General features: G+C 40.1%; 1 protein-coding gene and 1 long non-coding RNA gene across 6 annotated transcripts in view; one reads left to right on the forward strand and one right to left on the reverse strand.

The window, feature by feature from the left end:
- The window catches only part of RCAN2 (regulator of calcineurin 2), a 290,327-nt gene extending 280,179 nt beyond the window's left edge, over positions 1-10,148 (reverse strand). Inside the window, exon 1 of one of the 5 annotated variants that reach the window (XM_032141129.2) lies at positions 10,047-10,148. The gene's annotated coding sequence lies outside the window, so the exon portion shown is untranslated. Of the gene's footprint in view, positions 1-5,189; positions 5,212-9,337; positions 9,526-10,046 lie in introns of those variants that run through there. The other 4 variants (XM_032141127.2, XM_032141130.2, XM_032141128.2 and 1 more) reach the window with 4 other exon arrangements.
- Positions 10,149-10,228: 80 nt separating this feature from the next.
- Positions 10,229-18,754, forward strand: part of LOC116810107 (uncharacterized) — a 40,127-nt gene continuing 31,601 nt past the window's right edge. The window contains exon 1 of the long non-coding RNA XR_004370178.1: positions 10,229-10,304. This is a non-coding gene — a long non-coding RNA (uncharacterized LOC116810107). The remainder of the gene's footprint in view (positions 10,305-18,754) is intronic.

Genomic DNA, 18,754 nt, shown 5'->3' on the forward strand with positions numbered 1-18,754 from the left:
TATATTCGGCAGCATTTACATTGCCGTGACTGACAATAGATACAAATGACAGAAACCCTACAATTGGAGAATAACTTCATCTTGATATTAGCATAAACCAACCCTAGGATAAAGAAAGAGGTATAGGAATGGTGTGTTTAAGCAATGATTAGGATACTATAAAGGCTGCATATAAATATCTCAATAGGAAAAAATCTAAAAGCAAGAAGAGGCATAATTTTGATACTTCGGAAAATCACTCAAAGGACTGGCTGATCCAAAAAGGAATAATAGAAAGTAAGTAAAAAACACTTGGGGAAAAAACTGTTATCTTAAAGATAAGCTCTCACCAAATTAAATTATGAACCATTTCTAGATAAAGAATCATTTCTAGATAAAGAACGAAGGTTAGATGCTCATCAACTGACCTCAAATGACTAATACAGTTTTTAATATTAAAAATAATATTAATTTAATATTAAAGGATATTAAATTTAATATCCTTTAGCTATGTGTATATATTCTGCCATCTGAATACCACTCGCCTTTTTTGGAAAAGGAATAATATCTCTTTGTTTTCAAGCCCTAGGATCATTGAGAGAGGTGAAAGAAGAAGAATGAAAACAGAGGCTGAAGGTAAAGTCTCTAAACAGTGAAAAGGAGGATTCTGCCATGATCTCGGATTGTGTTTTTGGAAATGGGGCAGGAGGAGTGCTGTTGCGGTCTGTTGGGAAATCCACCATGTCAGGCTCCCAGATATATGGAAATGGGTCCCAAACACCAGTTAGGTAAAGGTCTCTAACCTGCATTATTCTTTGGATTTTCTTTCCTATAAGATATGCCCTTGAAAGTTATACTGTCATAAAAATACCTAGGATTAGTTTTCATGAATATCCATTAAGATATTTCTAATTTTACTCAGATAAAATAACCTTCTCATAGTATCACACCTTGGCTTGAACTGTAAGCCAATAGCCAGGAGTGGTTGTGAGGACATCATAATGGTTGAGCTAAGAGGAAGAGGCTAAATGAAGGGTAAAAAGCACCAAAAGCATGGCATATGTTTAATCTTTATCATCCAAGACAAAAGTCTTTTGATAAATAGTCATCTTTTATAAGCATAAGATTTTAAAGGCTATTTTAAGGAACAAAACTGAAAGCATTATGAGGAGCTGCCACATTTGGGCATTCTACTTTTGGAGACCCTGAAGGTCATTCCATGAATCATACATGATCATTCCCTTCAGTGCTTGCCATATGGCTTCCTGAGAGCTGTCTGGTAGGAAGGAGCACAGGGGAAACCGCTCACCTAGGTTTCCCCACAAGGACACAGTGGACTGCCCCATGTCCCATGTAAGCTATTGAAAATTACACTAGAACATAAGTGATCCCATCTAGAGCCATTCTAAGTTTCTTAATATCCCTAGTTTCCATTTTAATTATTTGAGCAGTTTTCATACAGCCTGAAGGAAGTAGTTGTTGGCTCGATGAAGGTAGTTTAGATCCAGAGGAGCCACAGGAAGCTCTTCAGGTTTACCATTCCATCTCACCTCTACCTGGAGCTGACCCTTCCAAATCAGTCTGCATACACGTAGGGGCTATGATAGCCCTCTTAACCTTCCAAAACAAAAGACACTGAACCTCCCAGTGTGATTACAAACAGAATGGGAAAGAAATCTCTCCCCACCCATGATATCTCAGGAGGCTGAAACCAAACCAGCATCCAGGGTGCAAGCCAAGAATCCCCACAGTGTTCATGTGTTGTGGCACTTAGACACAAGGTCAGAAGATCAGCCTTTGAAAATCTGACTGAGCAAGTAATTCAACTCAGAGCATCACCTAAATGTCACCTTGTCAAATTTTTTTTGTTTACCTTGTCAAATTTTGAAGTGTAATGGGCAGAACAGAAGTCACCAAGAGACAGAGAAATAAGAAAATAAAAGCTACCAAATAAACACATTTTGTGATATGCCAGTTGCTAAATATCTTTCCTGACCAAAATTTGACACTTTTTAAAATAAATAGTTGCTTGTATGTCATAAAAGATCAAATAAATATTAATGCCCACAGCAGGACAAAATTAACATATTCACAAATTATTAGTTTTCACTTGTCAAGGCTAAGAAATTTTGCTGTTGAGCAAATAAAATTTTGTTTGAACCACCATTAATTTATCTGAATTTACATTGTTATTTCAAAATTCAGGTGCTGATATCTGTAATCAAATAGATAATTTCTTTCTTGATAAATTATTAAACCTCATAAGAGAAGTATAAACTGAGCATTGATTTGTCTTGGCCAGATACTGGGCTTTTAGCTTTAATAGTTACAGAAGTCAAAATAAATAATCAATTAAATTAATCTAGCCTGACTTTCAGACAAATTTATGGGGAAAAATAATTCAAATTGGCTGTTTACCTCAATAAATTGGTCAATATAATCAAAACACTATAATTGATATGGTAGCCTAATAGTAAATGTAGAGCCTTTTTTTCTTTGAAAAGACTAATTTGAATAGTCATCAAATTAGAAAAATGACCATTTAAGTGATTTTTAAGAAGATTCCAACTGGTTATCTTATTTATTCAAAATTGTTTTCTCTGCATCGTGTCTCATTGAGTAGAAGGTGAACAAAGACCTGCCTGTCTGAAGCTTGCCCAAAAGCAGAAGGGGAGCTGGTCAAAACCAACTAAAGCAACAACAGAACTAATGCAAGTAAGTGCCCATATTTACTGTCAATATCTTTCAGGATAACTTTTCGGGATTTATAAACTGTTTTTGCTGAATTGAGAAGCCAGAAGAAGCAAACTGATGCAGTTCTCACATAAGCAGAGTTTATTCTATTCTACTTAGCATAAGTCTGTGTTAGCAGATCAGCAGGCTGTGATGACAGCTGTCAGCAGTCAGGTCTCTCACTGAGGCTGCTGTATCCACGGGCCAGGCCACTGATAACAGAAACATCAGGAGAGAAGCCATCCACAGAAATCAACTTTCCTACAAACACTCATGTATGCTGAATCTACCAGATCCCCACCCACTCATCTACAACTCCCTAAAAGAAAGCCTAACTTCCTTGAACCAATTGTTAGGCACGAATATTTCCAGGGTAGAGGCTATCTCTGGAAAGCACTAACACCATCCAGCCCTTATCTTCACCAAAAAGAGTGCTTACAAGACGGACAGAGGTGACATCTGCATTCTCCTGCATTGCTTATAGGAATGTTCATTAGTATAACCTGCTAAAAAAACAATTAAAAGCAACGTCAGTATATAGAAAAAGCTTTAAGAAGGTCTATCTGTTTGAGCCAATATTTCCACTTCTAACAATCTGTCCTAAGAAAATAATCCAAAACACAGAAAAAAATTGTGCTCAAAGATGTTTATCAAGGTAGTGTATATGATATCTTAAATAACTGGGAACCATCTGAATGTTCAACAATAGGGGAAAGTGTAAATATGATAAAATTATGCATGAAAATGCTATGCAGCTAATGAGAAAAATATTCAAAAAGATTATTGGCTTCATATGAAAGTTATTTTAAATTTTCAGTGAAATGCACAGAATGCAAAATTCTGTACACAGTTATAATTCCATTTCTATAAAAGTATGCATATAAAAAGTGAAAAGTACATCAATATGTTCATAGTAATTGTCAATTGCTCATGGTAATATGTGTTATTTTAATTCTCTCTTTTTATACTTTCCTGTTTTCCAAAATTTTTCTAGAAAGCACATATGTCCAAGAAAAAAAAAAAAAACATTAAAACTTCAGGGCAGAGAGTCCCTAGTTTTCCTGCTGAGTGGACAGGCCTCAGCAGACACTGGAAAATATTTCTAGCCTTCATGAGCAGACTCCATGTCCTGCCTGTCACTCACACTTGATGTAAACCCTGATGATGACTCCTTCTTGCACTCCACATCATGCCTATCCTTTCCTCGACCTTGGCTTTGACTTTCACCCTTCTCTGTTTATACTAAAACACCCTTCTGGCAGTACCTCTTCTCTTCAAACCACAGGCTCCTTCCCCCTTCACCAGCTGGACCCAGTTCCATGTCCTGATCAGCCCTGGCCTGACCTAACCCACATTGGTACTGACAACAAATAAGTTACCCCCGAAAAAAACCAAGCTATTTGTACCAAAGAACAGGGCAAGGAAATACAACATTCTTAATGCATTATATAGATGTATTTTATATGCATTGGACATCTTTCTTCTCACAGCCATGGTACTATACCAGGCCCACCTATAATTGATTTGTTGTTATTAGTAGGTCCCTATTGTGACAATCATCCTCAACATCTGTGCAGAGCATTCCAATTTTCCGTGCACATTCACAAACTCATAGTACATCATCCTCACACCTCTGTAAAGTGGGGAGATTAGGTATTATTTTCCTAATTGTAGAGATAAGAAAACTGCCACTCAGAGAACCGGCACTGAGTGGCTTATTCCCCCTGATCCTCAGGGTGTGCTTTTCTGTAAATAGTGATGATAATACCCACATTGTGGAGTTGTTGTAAGGATTACATGAGATAATGTATGTAGCATGCTGAGCAAAGCATCTGGAACAGGGGCAGCATTCAACAAATGCCAGTTCCTATGACTGTTAGGTCAATGGGAAGCTCAAGGTCACATAGCAGGGAAATGACAGCACCAGGATTGAGATCCAGGCTTTTTCATGCCAAGTCCATGCTCTTTATACTTCATTCCCAACACTGTATGAGAAGTACTAAGGCATGGCCCAAGGCTTCAGAGAAATTATAATATTTTGGAACAGGCAAATCTCAGTTATATGATATAATAAAGCAATTATTCCCACAAAGAACTAAGGAACAGTAATAAAATCTAGGACCTAGCTCTAAAATAATACATTTTTTTGGTCCAATAGCTACCATTACAATGTCTTTTTATGCATACATTCCAAAGCTTAGGATTCCAAAATTTCATCCCTTGTCTTACAGTAAGTTGAATATAGAAGATCAGATATGAAAATAAGGCTGTTTCCATCCATACTATAAAAAATATTTTCTGTGGGCATTCTGAACTGCAGGGAGTTTGAGCTGTATTTGGAAGCATTTCTTTAACTTCCGGAAAGTACCATTCATGGTCACTCACTTTATCATTTTTAAGGGATTTTTGAAGTCTCCGTTGAGTTTAAAGCTGCTTCCATCTTTAAAAATATTCCTCAACTAATTAATTTAACTTACAATATACGACACCTGGAGTTGGTAACAAGCGAAAAGACACAAGAACAGTTAACACTTTACAGGCAGAGGCAGAAAACTCTTCAGGAAGACAAAGCACATGTCTGTGCACAGACACACACGGAACAGAAAATCATTCTGTCCCCTCTCTATTCTATGCCATAATAATGGAATCCAGTATGACCAACCTTGGCAATACTATTTCTTTATTCACAGCAACACTGGCCTCCTTATAAACCGGCAAAAGAAGAATTGTGTTGTGGAATGTTGACGCTTCTTTATCTCTAAGAAGGTAACCTATTAATGAATACTTGAGAGATGCACATTTTGGAAGTTATTTAATGTGCTGTGTGTTTTTATACTACCAACATATACTCTTTCTTAGATAAATAGATGATACTCAACTAAGAGGTGGCCCCTATCAAAACTATGAAGTAGGAAACTTTGTCTTCAGAAACACTCTACCTTTCCCTTTCTACATGTCGAAAAGGGTGGGACCTCCATTTCCTGAGCACCTTCACTGAGACGGACTTGTGTGTGGTGCCTGGTTTATAGTACCTGCTTCAATCCTCACAATAATCTCACAATATGTGCACTAACTGCCCCAGTTTCTCAGACATGAGGAAACTCTCGTAGAGTTAAAGTAACATGTCTAAAGAAAAGAAACTGGTAAGTGACCATGGAGATTCCTCTACTTTAGTGCCCAGACAGGCAGGGTTCCCCTTCCAGGACCACGCTTCCCCAACCTCAGGCACTCCCATCACTCTGTAAAATGGATCAGTTCACACCAAACTATTAAGGAGAAGCCACCACTTGTGTTAATCCTCTTTGAAGTATTTCTATCCTCTAAGTGACCAGACAGGTACGACCTTAACCCAAACCAATGGTTCTAGCAGTAGAGAATTTGAGAAAGCAAACAGCAAGACTTCAGAATGTCACACTCCCTAGAGAGCATCTAACCAACCTCTTGTTCCATGAATATACAGATTTAAAATAACGAAAGCCTGAGATGGGATCTGACTTTGCAAACATCACACAGCAAATCAGGTGTAGAGCCCAGTCAAAAGCCAGGACTCCTGACTCAGTCCAGTTCTCTTTTGTGGCGTGAGCCACAAATATCCAAACCTAGGGCAAAAAACACATTCCAGGATAAAAAAGAATTATTTTAATGCTATTAATTCACACTGGTAATTCGGAATGCTGGTCAGAGCCTGGGCTTCGATTCTAGGTGGCGTCTTACAAACTGTGTGACCTACACAAGATACCCTCTCTTTGCCTTGGTTTTCTTGTCAGTCATCTGAGAATAACAACAGTGCCTGCCTCATAAGGTTAGTGGGAAGATCAGATGTAATAAACCATGTACATTTCTAAATTCCTTGTGCGCAGTATGTAGCAAGCACTGAATAAATGTTAGATATTATCATTATCATTATTATCACCGTTACCACTAGTAGTAGTTCAAATAACTGAGTTCATACTACCACTTTTGGGGATAAAGGTAGAAACAAATTCCTGCTATTAAGTTTGTCTCTCCTTCTTCTCTAAAAGCAACCTTACGCAGTCTCAGAAATGAAGAGAAATAAGATCAGTAGAAGGTTGGCACCAGAAATGAAGAAATTACATTTGAAAATAAAAGTGCCTACTGAACATTTTCATTTGGTTGTTCAAAATAAAAACTCTCCATCTTTCTCAAGTCTCCTCTTATTTACTCCCTCAGTTAAAAGCCTGACCATCCTCTAGACATCTAAGCTTCTCCTTCCACACCACCATCCACTTGGTGACCAGTGCTACTGATCCTCCCCCTGAAATGGCTCTGTATAGATCTCTTCTCTTTCCTCCAGGCCATCTGGTTCAGACACATTTCATTTTATGAGTTTTGCGGTTTTTGTTTTGTTTTGGCCTGTGCCACTCCAATGGTTTAAAGTCTCCTCATTCCTTTTTGCAATGCACCCCACCTCCTCACGCCTCCAAAGTCACTTTTGCAAAATGTAAGTTAGATGAAATCATTTCTACCATTAAGGGCCACATGGTTTCCCCTCCTTAGCAGGGTATATTCACAATCCAGCCTCAGTGAAACCTTTCTAAAACATTCCCGTCTTCCCTCAGAACATGTAGGTGTCCTCTGAATGTGACCTTTCTGCCATGTGTGTATGCTGTTCCTTCAATGTGGAACACCCAGCCCCTTCTCTAGACAACTCCTACCACCTACTGGAATCCAGACCAAATGTAAACTCTTCGTTAAACTCTTCCAGATTCCCTCCACTCTTTCTTCTGTTGGCTCCCACTAAACTTGTTTCTATCTTCATTAAACACTCATGCTGTTGAATCATTATCATTTATTTTCTTCTCCTTTTCTGCTAAATTGATTTCTGGGAGGCATGGGCCTCATTCTTTTAGCCTCTGGCACAGGACCTACAAAGCACACAGTAGGTGCTCAACAAATAATTATTGAATTGATCGAGTGGACGCTATAGAACGTAAAATAGGAAAATGAGACCTCGGTGATTGTCAATGTTAGTTTCAATAAAAAGAATTTGTGATACGTATGACTGTCTGCAAATGATTACACAAGTGGTTTTTAACACTGTGATGTGCACTTGCAAATGAGAAAGCTCTCGAGTTCCCGCTTCTGTCTGTTACATGTTCATCACTGGAGAAAGAGTCATGTCCTCCCAAATTTAGGTGAGTTCTGGAGGACCTGCACACACTAAGCATTTTGAGAGCTCTTAGAATCATGTAGCTTTAGATGAGAACACTTTTCCCTCACAAAATTCTATGGACTGGACTCAGGTAGTAGGTGCTCAGTAAATGCTGATTTGATTTGCAGTGGATTTGAATGCAAAGTGCAACTCACATTTTAGACTAATTGAACTCAATGGCTGATCATACTTAATATAATAGCTCTAAGGCTAAAGAAAATCAATGACTACGCTGAAAAGCAGCCAAATGCTCACTCTCCTGCCTAGTTGACAGTCAATGCTGACCTGCCTCTTGATCCTTTCCAGCTTTTGGGTATTTCCAACTTCACTGTGCCCTCAGAATGCAGAGGCCGGTTAGCAAGTGTTGCGTGGTACCTTGTGGTACATTTGTTCTTCGTTTTGAAGTTGATATAATAAAGGATCATAAAGGTGTGAAACTTGAGTTGCACTGTTAAAGTTGTCCTACATTTCCTAAAGCCTCCCCTCTGTATGATAAGTTAAGTGAAATTCTGGCTGAAGGGAGAGAGAAGTGTGAGCTGGAATGCTGTGACATCCCATCATCTCCAATTGTGGAAAATTGTGGGAATGCATATTAAAGGAATCCCAGAAACTTTTGTTTTTACTAAACTGAGACTTAAAAAAAAATTCATTTGGCAGTTGAATACCTCTATCCCATTGTAAGAAACAAGAAAGATTCAAAGCATGGACTCTGCTATAATTCATTTTGGGATAAGAAAAAGGCAGAAGTACCTTGAAGAATAAATCATTAACTAAAAGGCAAACCGAGGCACCCTGGAAACCAGCGAGACCTGGAGGCGGCCGAGGGATCAGGCGGCTGGGATTTGCCTGTTCCCTCTGGTGACTTCTGGAGCGAAGCATCCCACAGGCAGGACGAACCCGGCACACTGAGCTCCAGTCCATTTCACTTTTCAAACTTGAAGTTATTTTTAGATGACCCAAGCCCGCTAATCCCAAGCAGGACAATTCTCAGCCCGCTGCACCTCAGTGCACCTACCCCCTCCCCAGCCTCTGCATTGGGAAGAAGGGGTCTCTCGATCTTCTTTGCTCTCTGCATCCAGTTAGTCTCTTCTAGCCCCTTCTCTAAGTCTCAGTCCGGGGATCACAGGCGTCATCCTCGCCCCTTCACTTATGCACCTGCTGCTGCTTCCAGGAAGGCAAACCCCCGGGCCACGGGCAGTGGGGAAGGGGCTCCTTTTGACCCGCGCCCCCTAGAGGGGGGTCGCGGGAGATCTCCGTCCCCACGGCCGCAGCCAGGACTGACCACAGATCTGGAGACAAACTCCACCCCCGCCGCCGCCCCCGCCCTGCACCCAGACCCGGCCTGGCGACCAGATCCCCGCCGCGGACCTCCGGCACGACCCGGGGGCTGCTGTCAGCCCCGGCGGGACGGGGTGCCTGGGCGAGTCTGGCCGGCGCGGTTACATAACCGACCTGCTGGGCGTCCGCGATGCGCCGGCGGAGGCGGAGGCGGAGGCGGAGGCGGCGGCTGGGGCGTCCGCGGGGGCCAGCTGCTAGCGCGCGGCGCTGCCTGCTCACCTGCTCACCTGCACGCCGGTGCGAGCGCGTGGGGGCGGCGCGGTGCCCGCAGGCCTGGGCGTGGGGCCGTACGCGGCGCGGCGCGCCCCGCCTCCCTCTCTCTGCCGCCGTGGGTCGGTGGGATTCTGCCTGCTGCCTGCTCCTCCCCGCAACCTCCGCCGCCGTCACCCGGGACAAAACGGCTCCAGGGAGGGGCTGAGCCGGCGGCTCTCGCAGGAGCCGGCGGAGATGGGCGCGTCCCCAGCTCCGACTCATCGGGCCAACCTCCAATCAGACCCAGGGAAACCGAAAGCCCCTGTCTGGCCTCTCCTCATCTCCTCCCTCCTGACCCGGCGCCCTCCCCGGTCCCCTACCCACCGCACCAACGGGGCTCTCACCCTGCCCTCAGCCCCGCACCCCCTCCTTTCCACTTCAGGTGCCCGGGAGGGCGCAGGAGCCTCCGGGGACCTGGCGTGGGAGCCTGGCCGCATGAGTCCCGGCCTCAGCGGGGAGAGGCTCCTCGGGGTCCCATACTAAGCTGAGGGTGAGGGGGCAGCGACAGCCCAGAAGAAACGGGCAGAGAAGCAAACTGTGGTGGGGGAGTACTGGAAGAGACTCTTCTTACCAGATGTCTGAGCCCCCCGACTCTGGCTAACTGAGGAAATGTCTGGGAGCCCCTGGATGGTCCTCCCGGGCTTCTGCGCTTGGTGGGCGCTGGCGCCCTCTGGCTGGAGCCCTGCGCCCGGCCCAGCCCAGGCCGCTGAAGGTGCCCTGCGGGGGCTTCACAGCTTTGCCGGGATTTGCAGCCATCAGACCTGAGGACAGAAGGGTTGGGGCTGCAAGGAATCCTATTGTGTGAGAGCCGTGACACAGTGAGTGGGAGGTTGGTATCCCACAGCAAACGAGACTGAAGGTGAAGCGGAATCTAGGGTAGATCTGTTGCTCAACAAAGTTAACCCCAGTAGAATTCTCTGCTTTACGGAATAAAGCAATTCAAATGGGCAAGGAAGCCTGTGGCTTACGGGTGGCACAGATAGGAACAGGACTGAGTCTTATGGCAAGAGAATGTGAATTATGCAAAAGATCATAGGAGAGTGCGGGAAATTAAAGGAAGGAGGTGTGCAGACCAACCTGAGGGAGGGAGTGAATAACATTTAAATCAGGTTTGTGTTCTGTCATCTTTCGAATTGCTACATAAACAAGCCGTTTTCTTTTTGCTTTTTATGCCTTTTGATTTTCTGATAACAATATTACGATTGCACTGAAGCAGTCCATAAGCTTCACAATCATTCTTCACTTACCCAGACACTACGTTGTTTTTTTCCAAAGTTGACATAGAATCACGGTTTGTTTTTTTTTTTTCAACAAAAAAAGGTAGACGTTGGCTCTTCTCTCTGATTAATCTGCATTAATATAAACACAATTTCAGAATTGAAAATGAACTTAAGCTTCCCCTCGTTCAGCCCTGCCCTGGATGCATAAATCTGTAAATAGTCGTTGATTTAGATAATTGCCATTTGAGATAGAATTGTCTGAAAGGGCATTCTTAAGTTGAGCAAAAACTTGCCTCCCTTGAATCATTAGTTCTCGCTTACTTTTTGAAGCCAAAGAAACCAAGTCAAATTCCTCTTCTAACTATCTTTAAAATATGTAAAAATAGCTAGCATATCTAATGCACTCCAGGATCCCCTTTCTTTCCAAGTAAAGCACCCCCAACCCTTTGAACAAAATCTCACTTATTATTAGTGAGTACTTCCTAGAATCTTCGCCAAACTGATGACTTTCATCTTAACAGGGCCTATTTATTATTTTGTGAATATACATTTACAAATAAAATTTTCAGCTTATAGACGCAATATATTCATTGTAGAAATTTTGAAAAGTTGGAAAAACACAGGATTTAATGTGAGAACTAAATGAGGTAATACATGTAAAACACCTAAGCACAGTGCCTGGCACACAGTGATACTCAATATATGTTAGCTATTACCAAAATCAACATAGCCATTTTCCTAACACCAAATATAGATATTGTTACTTTTCTAGATGCTGTTTCTGAGTTCTCATAGCCACATATTCCTTTTTCTACTGCAAAGAGAAATTCTGTGTGTCAGTTTGTGTGAAGAATGAAGCATAATAAATGAAAAAAAATGAAAAGTGACAAACAGCCTCATGTTGTTTACCTTGAGAAGAACAAAATGTTACTAGCAAAACAAATGTTAATGGCAAGAAGAAAATACAGAGAGAAAAAGAGTTTATGGGATGGGGTCTGAGCTCGAAGAGAATTTTGGAGAGCAGAAGGAGTGAGGCTAAATGGTAGCTAATGTTAAGGATGGTGGTAAATAAGATTAGAATTTCGGTTTACTAACATTTATTGAGCATTTAGTATATGCCATGCTCCATGCCAATGAATTTTTATACATTAATTCATTTCATTTTCATGGCAACTCTATTAGATAGGTACTATAATTAACCTATAGTAAAGAAAACACAGAAAGATTAAATAAATGACTTGCTGAAGCTAACAAGTGGAAAGCTGAATTCACACCTAAACAACCTGGCTTTGGAGTCCCCACTAGACTAGACTGCCTCTTAATGGTTGTATGTGACATTATAAATATAAACTTTCAGGTTCACAGAAAAGTTGAGCAGAAAGAACAGAAAGCTCCCATATACTGCCTGCCCCCACATATGCTAGTCTCGCTGACTATCAAAGTCTGACACAGGAGTAATACAATGAATAAAGCTACATGAACACAACATTATCAACCAAAGTCCATAGTTTACAGATTCACTCTTGGTGGTGTACTTTTTTGAGTTTGGACAAGCGTATAATGACCTATATCCACCATTATAGTTTCACACAGAATAGCTTCACTGCCCTAAAACTCCTCTGTGCTCTGCCTATTCATTCCATCCTCCCCACTAAGCTCTGACAAGCACTGAATTTCTAATTGTCCCCATAGTTTTGCCTTTTCCAGAATGTCATATAGGTGAATGTCATTTCAGATTGGCTTCTTTCACTTAATATGCATGTAAGTTTCCCTGTCTTTTCATGGCTCAAATAACTCATTTCTTTTTAGCACTGAATATTATTTCATTGTCTGGATATACCACAGTTTATTTGTTCATTCACCTGTTGGAGGACAACTTGATTTCTTCCAAGTTTTGACAATAAGTAAAAAGTTGCTCTAAGTATTCATGTGCAAGTTTTTGTGTGAATGTAAGCTTTCAACTTGTTTGGGTAAATATCAAAGAGTGTGATTGATAGATCATATAGTAGGTTTAATTTTGTAAGAAACTGACAAACTCTGCTGAAGGGGCTATACCATTTTGCATTGACACCAGCAATGAATGAGACTTCCTGTTACTCCACATCCTCACCAGCATTTGGTGTTGACAGTGTTTGGGATTTTCACCATTCTAATTGGCTTCTCATTATTTTGATTTGTAGCTGCCTATTGACATGATGTTGAGAATTTTTATATGCTTATTTGCCATTTGTCAATCTTATACGCTTAAAGCCATTTGCGATACCTTATTTGCCATCTTCTTTGGTGAGGCGTCAGTTCAGATCTTTTGCCCATTTTTTAATCAGATTATTTTCTTATTGTTGTTTTTCTTGTTTTCTATTGTTAAGAGTTATTTTTGTATTTTGAATAAGAGTTCTTTATTAGATATGTCTTTTATAAATATTTTCTTCTACCTGGTACTTGTCTTCTCATTCTCTTGACAGTGTCTTTCGCAGAGCAGTTTTTATTTATTTATTTATTTTATTTATTTATTTTTTGAGGTGGAATCTCACTTTGTCACCCAGGCTGGAGTGCAGTGGCGTGATCTTGGCTCACTGCAACCTCTGCCTCCTGGGTTTAAGCAATTCTTCTGCCTCAGCCTCCCAAGTAGCTGGGACTACAGGCACGCACCACTACACCTGGCTCATTTTTGTATTTTTAGTAGAGATGGTGTTTCACCATATTGGCCAGGCTGGTCTCGAACTCCTGAACTCGTGATCCACCTGCCTCAGCCTCCCAAAGTGCTGGGATTAGAGGCATGAGCCACCGAGCCCAGCCTGTTTTTATTTTTAATAAAGTCCAGCTTATCAATTTTTTATAGTTTTTACTTTTTGCACTGTTTCAAAAAAGTTATCTCCAAACCCAAGGTTATCTAGATTTTCTTCCATGTTATCTTCTAGGAGTTTTATGGTTTAGAATTTTACATCTTGGTCTATTCTCTATTGTGAGTTAATTTTTGTGAAGATTATAAGGTCTGTGCCTAGATTCTCTTTTTATCCTGCATGTGGGTATCCTCTTGTTCCAGAACTATATATTGAAAAGATTATCTTTTCTCTGTTGTATTATGTTTGGTCCTTCATCAAAGATATGTTAACTATATATTTATGTGGGTCTATTTCTGGGCTCCGTATTCTGTTCCACTGATGTATTTGTTTGTCCTTTCACTCAGACCACACTCTCTTGATTACTGTAGCTTTACGATAAATCTTAAAGTCAAGTGGGTTTGGTCCTCTGACATTGTTCTTCTCCTTCAATATTTTATTGACTACTCTAGATCTTTTGCCTTCCCATATAAACTCTAGAATCATTTTGTCAACATCCACAAAATAATGCAATTTAGACTGGGATGCCGTTTAATCTACAGATCAAGGTGGGAATGACTGACATTTTGAGCACACTGAGTCTTCCTTTACATAAACATGGGATATCCCTCCATTTATTTAGTTCCTCTCTGATTCGTTTTATTAGAGCTTTGTAGGTTCACTCAGAGAGATATTGTAAATATTTTATTGAATTTATGCCTAAGTATTTAATTTTTTTTTTGCCTTTTGCTCGTGTTTTAATTAATTGGTCTGTCTTTTTTGTGTAGGGTTGTAAGAGTCCTTTAAGAATTTTGGATATTAACTCGTCTCAAATATATGATTTACAAATAATTTCTCCCATTCTGTGAGTTATCTTTTCCATTGCATACATATTTATACATATATGTATACAAGTTTACTTCTTTATTTCTATGTCTACTTTTATATATTGAAAACCATGAGTTTACAATAATCCTGCAATTCCAATCTATCACCATAAGGTTTATTCTAGTTTTTCCCTTTTCCAATGTACACCTCTTTTCTCTAACAATGGGAAAACGTGGCTCCTGTCATCCTCAATAAATTTATTTTTCCAATCTTTTTTGGGCCATTGCCCTACTCAAGCACCCTCTCTGTACAAGCCTCAACTCCTACTGGACCATCCTTTCTCTTTTGACTTCCTCTCCTCTGCCCAACCCATATAAGGCTGCCTTCCTGCAAGAGAAAGAAGAGAAAAGAGATGAGAGAAGAGACTTTAAGTAAATAATAGGGCCAGGCATGGTGGCACACACCTGTAATTCCAGCACTTTAGGAGGTGGAGGCGGGCAGATCACTTGAGCTCAGGAGTTTGAGACCAGCCTAAGCAACATGGCAAAACCATGTCTTTACAAAAATACAAAAATTAGTCAGGCATGGTGGTGTGTGCCTGTAGTCCTAGCTGCTTGGGAGGCTGAGGTGAGAGAATCATTTCAGCCCAGGAGGTTGAGGCTGCAGTGAGCCGAGATCATGGCACTGCATTCCAGCCTGGGCAACAAAGCAAGACCTTGTCTCAAAATAAATAAATAAATAATACGAATGTGTATGTGATCAGAACAGGGTAAAATGGATCCATCATATCCATTCTCCTGAATACTATTTCTATTAATTCCTCTTAAGTGCCTATATGGTTATTTTGCTGTCAAATCACTCAGTTGATTCATGTTGAATTTACTTTCAACTATAATCCCTCAGTCTTTTAAATACTTTGCTGTACAACAATAGACCTCTCCCAATACGCATCTCACATTCTCTATCTGCAGAGTAGAATTTTTAAACAAAAAATTCTTGTTAGAATGATTCTATAATTTCACAAGCTGAGATAATTCAGAGCTTAATTTTTGTTTTCAGTATGTTAAGTATCTGTTATTCCATCCAGATTTGCATCATTGGCAAATTTTCTAAATATGCTGTCTACACCCTTATTTAAGTCAGTGATAAAACTGAATGAGGTTAGAGCCGGGGGACCACCACTTGAGACTTCCATCATTGTCAGTGATTGTCAAGGGACACACGAAAGTCATGCTCACTTTGAGCAGTCAGAATCTGGGGACTGTCCCACGATACATATTTCCTCCTGTAATTCTAATGTGCTTCCATGATATCCATACTTCTTCTTTTCCGTTCTGCTCTGAGTTGGATCGCAATGCTTTTCTAATTGACATTATTAATAGAAGAACTTCGTATCTCTTAGGTCTATGGGAGAAAATAGGTTGAGAATTATCACTCTATTAAATTAGAACTCTTTATACATAATTCAAGTAACTGAAGAGAATTACAATATGTAGTTGTCATCTGGGAGCAGTGGCTCATGCCTGTAATCCCAGCTCTTTGGGAGGCTGAGGTGGGCGGATCATAATGTCAAGAGATGGAGATCATTCTGTCTCTATAAAATACAAAATTAGTGGCGATGGTGAAGTGCCCCATAATCCAGTGTCGAGGTGAGGCAGGAAAATCGTTGAACCTTATGGAGCTTAGAATTTTGAGTGAAATATATCCCTTGTAGGTTTGCCTGCTTCGTTGTTCTTGACTTAGAGAAAAATTCAATTCATCAAGTGTAGGCTTTATTAAAAGTCACTTTATGACCCTCAAAAGATTTCTTTTTTTTATTCACAAATATTATTTTATTTAATCCTGTTAAGATTCTGAGTTTTGGGTGTTATTACACCTGTTTTGTTAAAATCTCAGAAATAAGAAGGGATCTTAGAGGTCATATGAGGAATTTCTGACATTTTAACTTTTCTGACTACAAGAATATGAAACTTCTGTTTTCCTCTTTGCTCTGCTTGTCAGAAAACTCGTGAATTCTCATGCTCAATGTATATTTGCAACTCTGTGTTTTACTTGTAATTAATAGAACTACAATTATTTCTTAGAGTTAACATTTCAGACTTTTAAAATGTTACTATGTATCGAATGCCACACTGGCTGATTTTGAAAATATTCTCTCTAAATCTTTACAATGATCTTAGAAATATATATTATCCCTATTTTAGAAATAAGGACGCTGAAGCTTCCATATTTTTTCCTCGTAATCAGAAGGCTAATATGTTTGATCCTCTTCATGGCATAGGACCCAAGCAATAAGCTATGGCTTCACTGTACATTCACTGTACTTGTCTGTGGGGTTTTCTATGTCTTTTCCATGTTATGTGTGAGGTCTCCTAGCCTGGAGTTGGGTGACATGGATCCTTGTTATAGATCTTACTGGTTAGCTAAGAAATCTCAACTTCCTGCAGGGTAGCTTATAAACTATTTTAAATAAGGTTACCAACATACGTATAGAAAATTAGGAAAGATTTCATATTTTCCAAAGATCCATACTCAGATATTCAAAGAAAGGACTTTAGACTATTTGCTATCACACTAGGAAAAATTATAAAGTTTGAATTTGTGAGGAAATGTACAGATTATCTAGCACTATAACTAGAAATAATCACAACAACATTAAACATGTTTTTTGAGTGGTTGCTAACTGCCAATCACTGTTCTCTGCAGTTTGTACATATAAATTAATGTAATCCTCATAATGCCTGATGAGATAGGTACAATTATTATTTCCACTTTACAGATCAGGAAACCAAGACACAGATAGATTGCCCGGCCCTGGTAAGTTGAGTCAGAGTGGACCCTAAGTAGCCTGGTTTGAGATCATAGGTTCTCCTGTGTATAAGAAAATAACAGCCATTTTTAGCAACCATGCAGAGTGAATTAAGCCTTCCTTTTCAGTGCTCCTGTAGTACTTTTAAAAAACATGCTTCTTCTATAGAATGCAGGTCACATTATATTACTTGCAAACTACTTAAGGGATAGAGCTAGCAACTTATCCTAATATCATGCATAGAGCAGATTTTCAATAAATTTTTAATGGATGATAGAGAATTTAGACTTAGAAAACATGGCTTTTCCAAGGTCAAAGAGATAGTTTGTGGAAAACTCAGACTAAAAATCCCCAAGTCCTCTGAGTTTCAATCAAGTAGCTGTTCTTTTTTCCTGCATCAAGCTGGCCCACATTTACCACTAGAAAAGTACTGTGTAGCATATATGAACTTCAGAATATTCCTTATAGATTTAGATGTGTTGTAATGTTATATGAAAAAGATACATTTTTAATGCAACAGTTCCATGACTTGCAGTGGCAAAAATAAAAATGGGCTGGGTTTAAGATTAAAATAAACTGGAGCAGTCCAGATTTCTGGTCTGAAAGTAGAGGCTGTCATGTATATTTATTCTAGGTTTACAATATTTCATGTCAAGTTGTGAAATTAAAAATGAGGGAAGAAGCACTTCCAAAACATTCTAAGTTAATTTGTTTTAGTTTTTCTTGGTAGCATTTAGAGTAGAGTAGAGTAGAGCAGAGAAGTGAGGAGGGCTCACTGAGTCAGGGAACAGAGTAAGTGATCCTATGGACAAGTTTTGGTTGCTCTCAATTGCTCTGAAGACTTTCCTGGGCTGGGGGAGGTGGGAGTGGGAAAATAACCCACATACTCATTGAAAAAAATAAGGTCAAAATGACTGAGTCTGTCTCTAATAGCTCAAGAATTTCTAGTGTCAATGTCCTCCAGCCAAAGGCCATCAAGAAAACACCTGTAGTTGAGTAATTTGGGTTTATTGCTCATTGTAATGAGAGTAAACACCCACCATGGAGCTAGTGGGGTATCACACAGGAAGAGGATGTTAGAAAGGACGTATAGGATTTGAACTTGTCTTAAGTGATTTTTGGGAGAGCTCAAGGAAGTAGTGCTTTGCTCTAGATTAGATGCTGTAGAAGCCGGGGTAATTCTTTGCTTAAGTATGCTAATAAATCTTATCTATAAGGCAAACGGGATGAAGTAAGGCTAAAACTATTATTGGTAGTGATGCCACAGTCAGTGGGTTTTCTGCCTATAAATTCTACCCACCAGAGCACTTTCTCCTATTATATGATTTCTCTCCACCTCCAGCCTCCTCCTACTTCTTCAATTTTGAGGTAACAGTAAGAGCAGTTCTCCTCCTTGTGACTCTCCCTGTTCCTTTTGTCATGACACATCCATATTATTGTTCAGATGCCAGAGGAAAACTGCCTGTCTCTGATTTCTCTTTTTCCTTTTGTTACCACATGTCATGCCCCAAGTAGTCAAGCCTGCCTTCATAGTGGCCCCAGGATGAAAGCCACTGCCGCCCATATTGGATCTTCCTTGGGTTTGGTGTGTCTGGAGTGTGTA

This window comes from Hylobates moloch, unplaced genomic scaffold, assembly GCF_009828535.3.
Source record: "Hylobates moloch isolate HMO894 unplaced genomic scaffold, HMol_V3 SCAFFOLD_20, whole genome shotgun sequence".
Lineage (NCBI taxonomy): Eukaryota > Metazoa > Chordata > Mammalia > Primates > Hylobatidae > Hylobates > Hylobates moloch.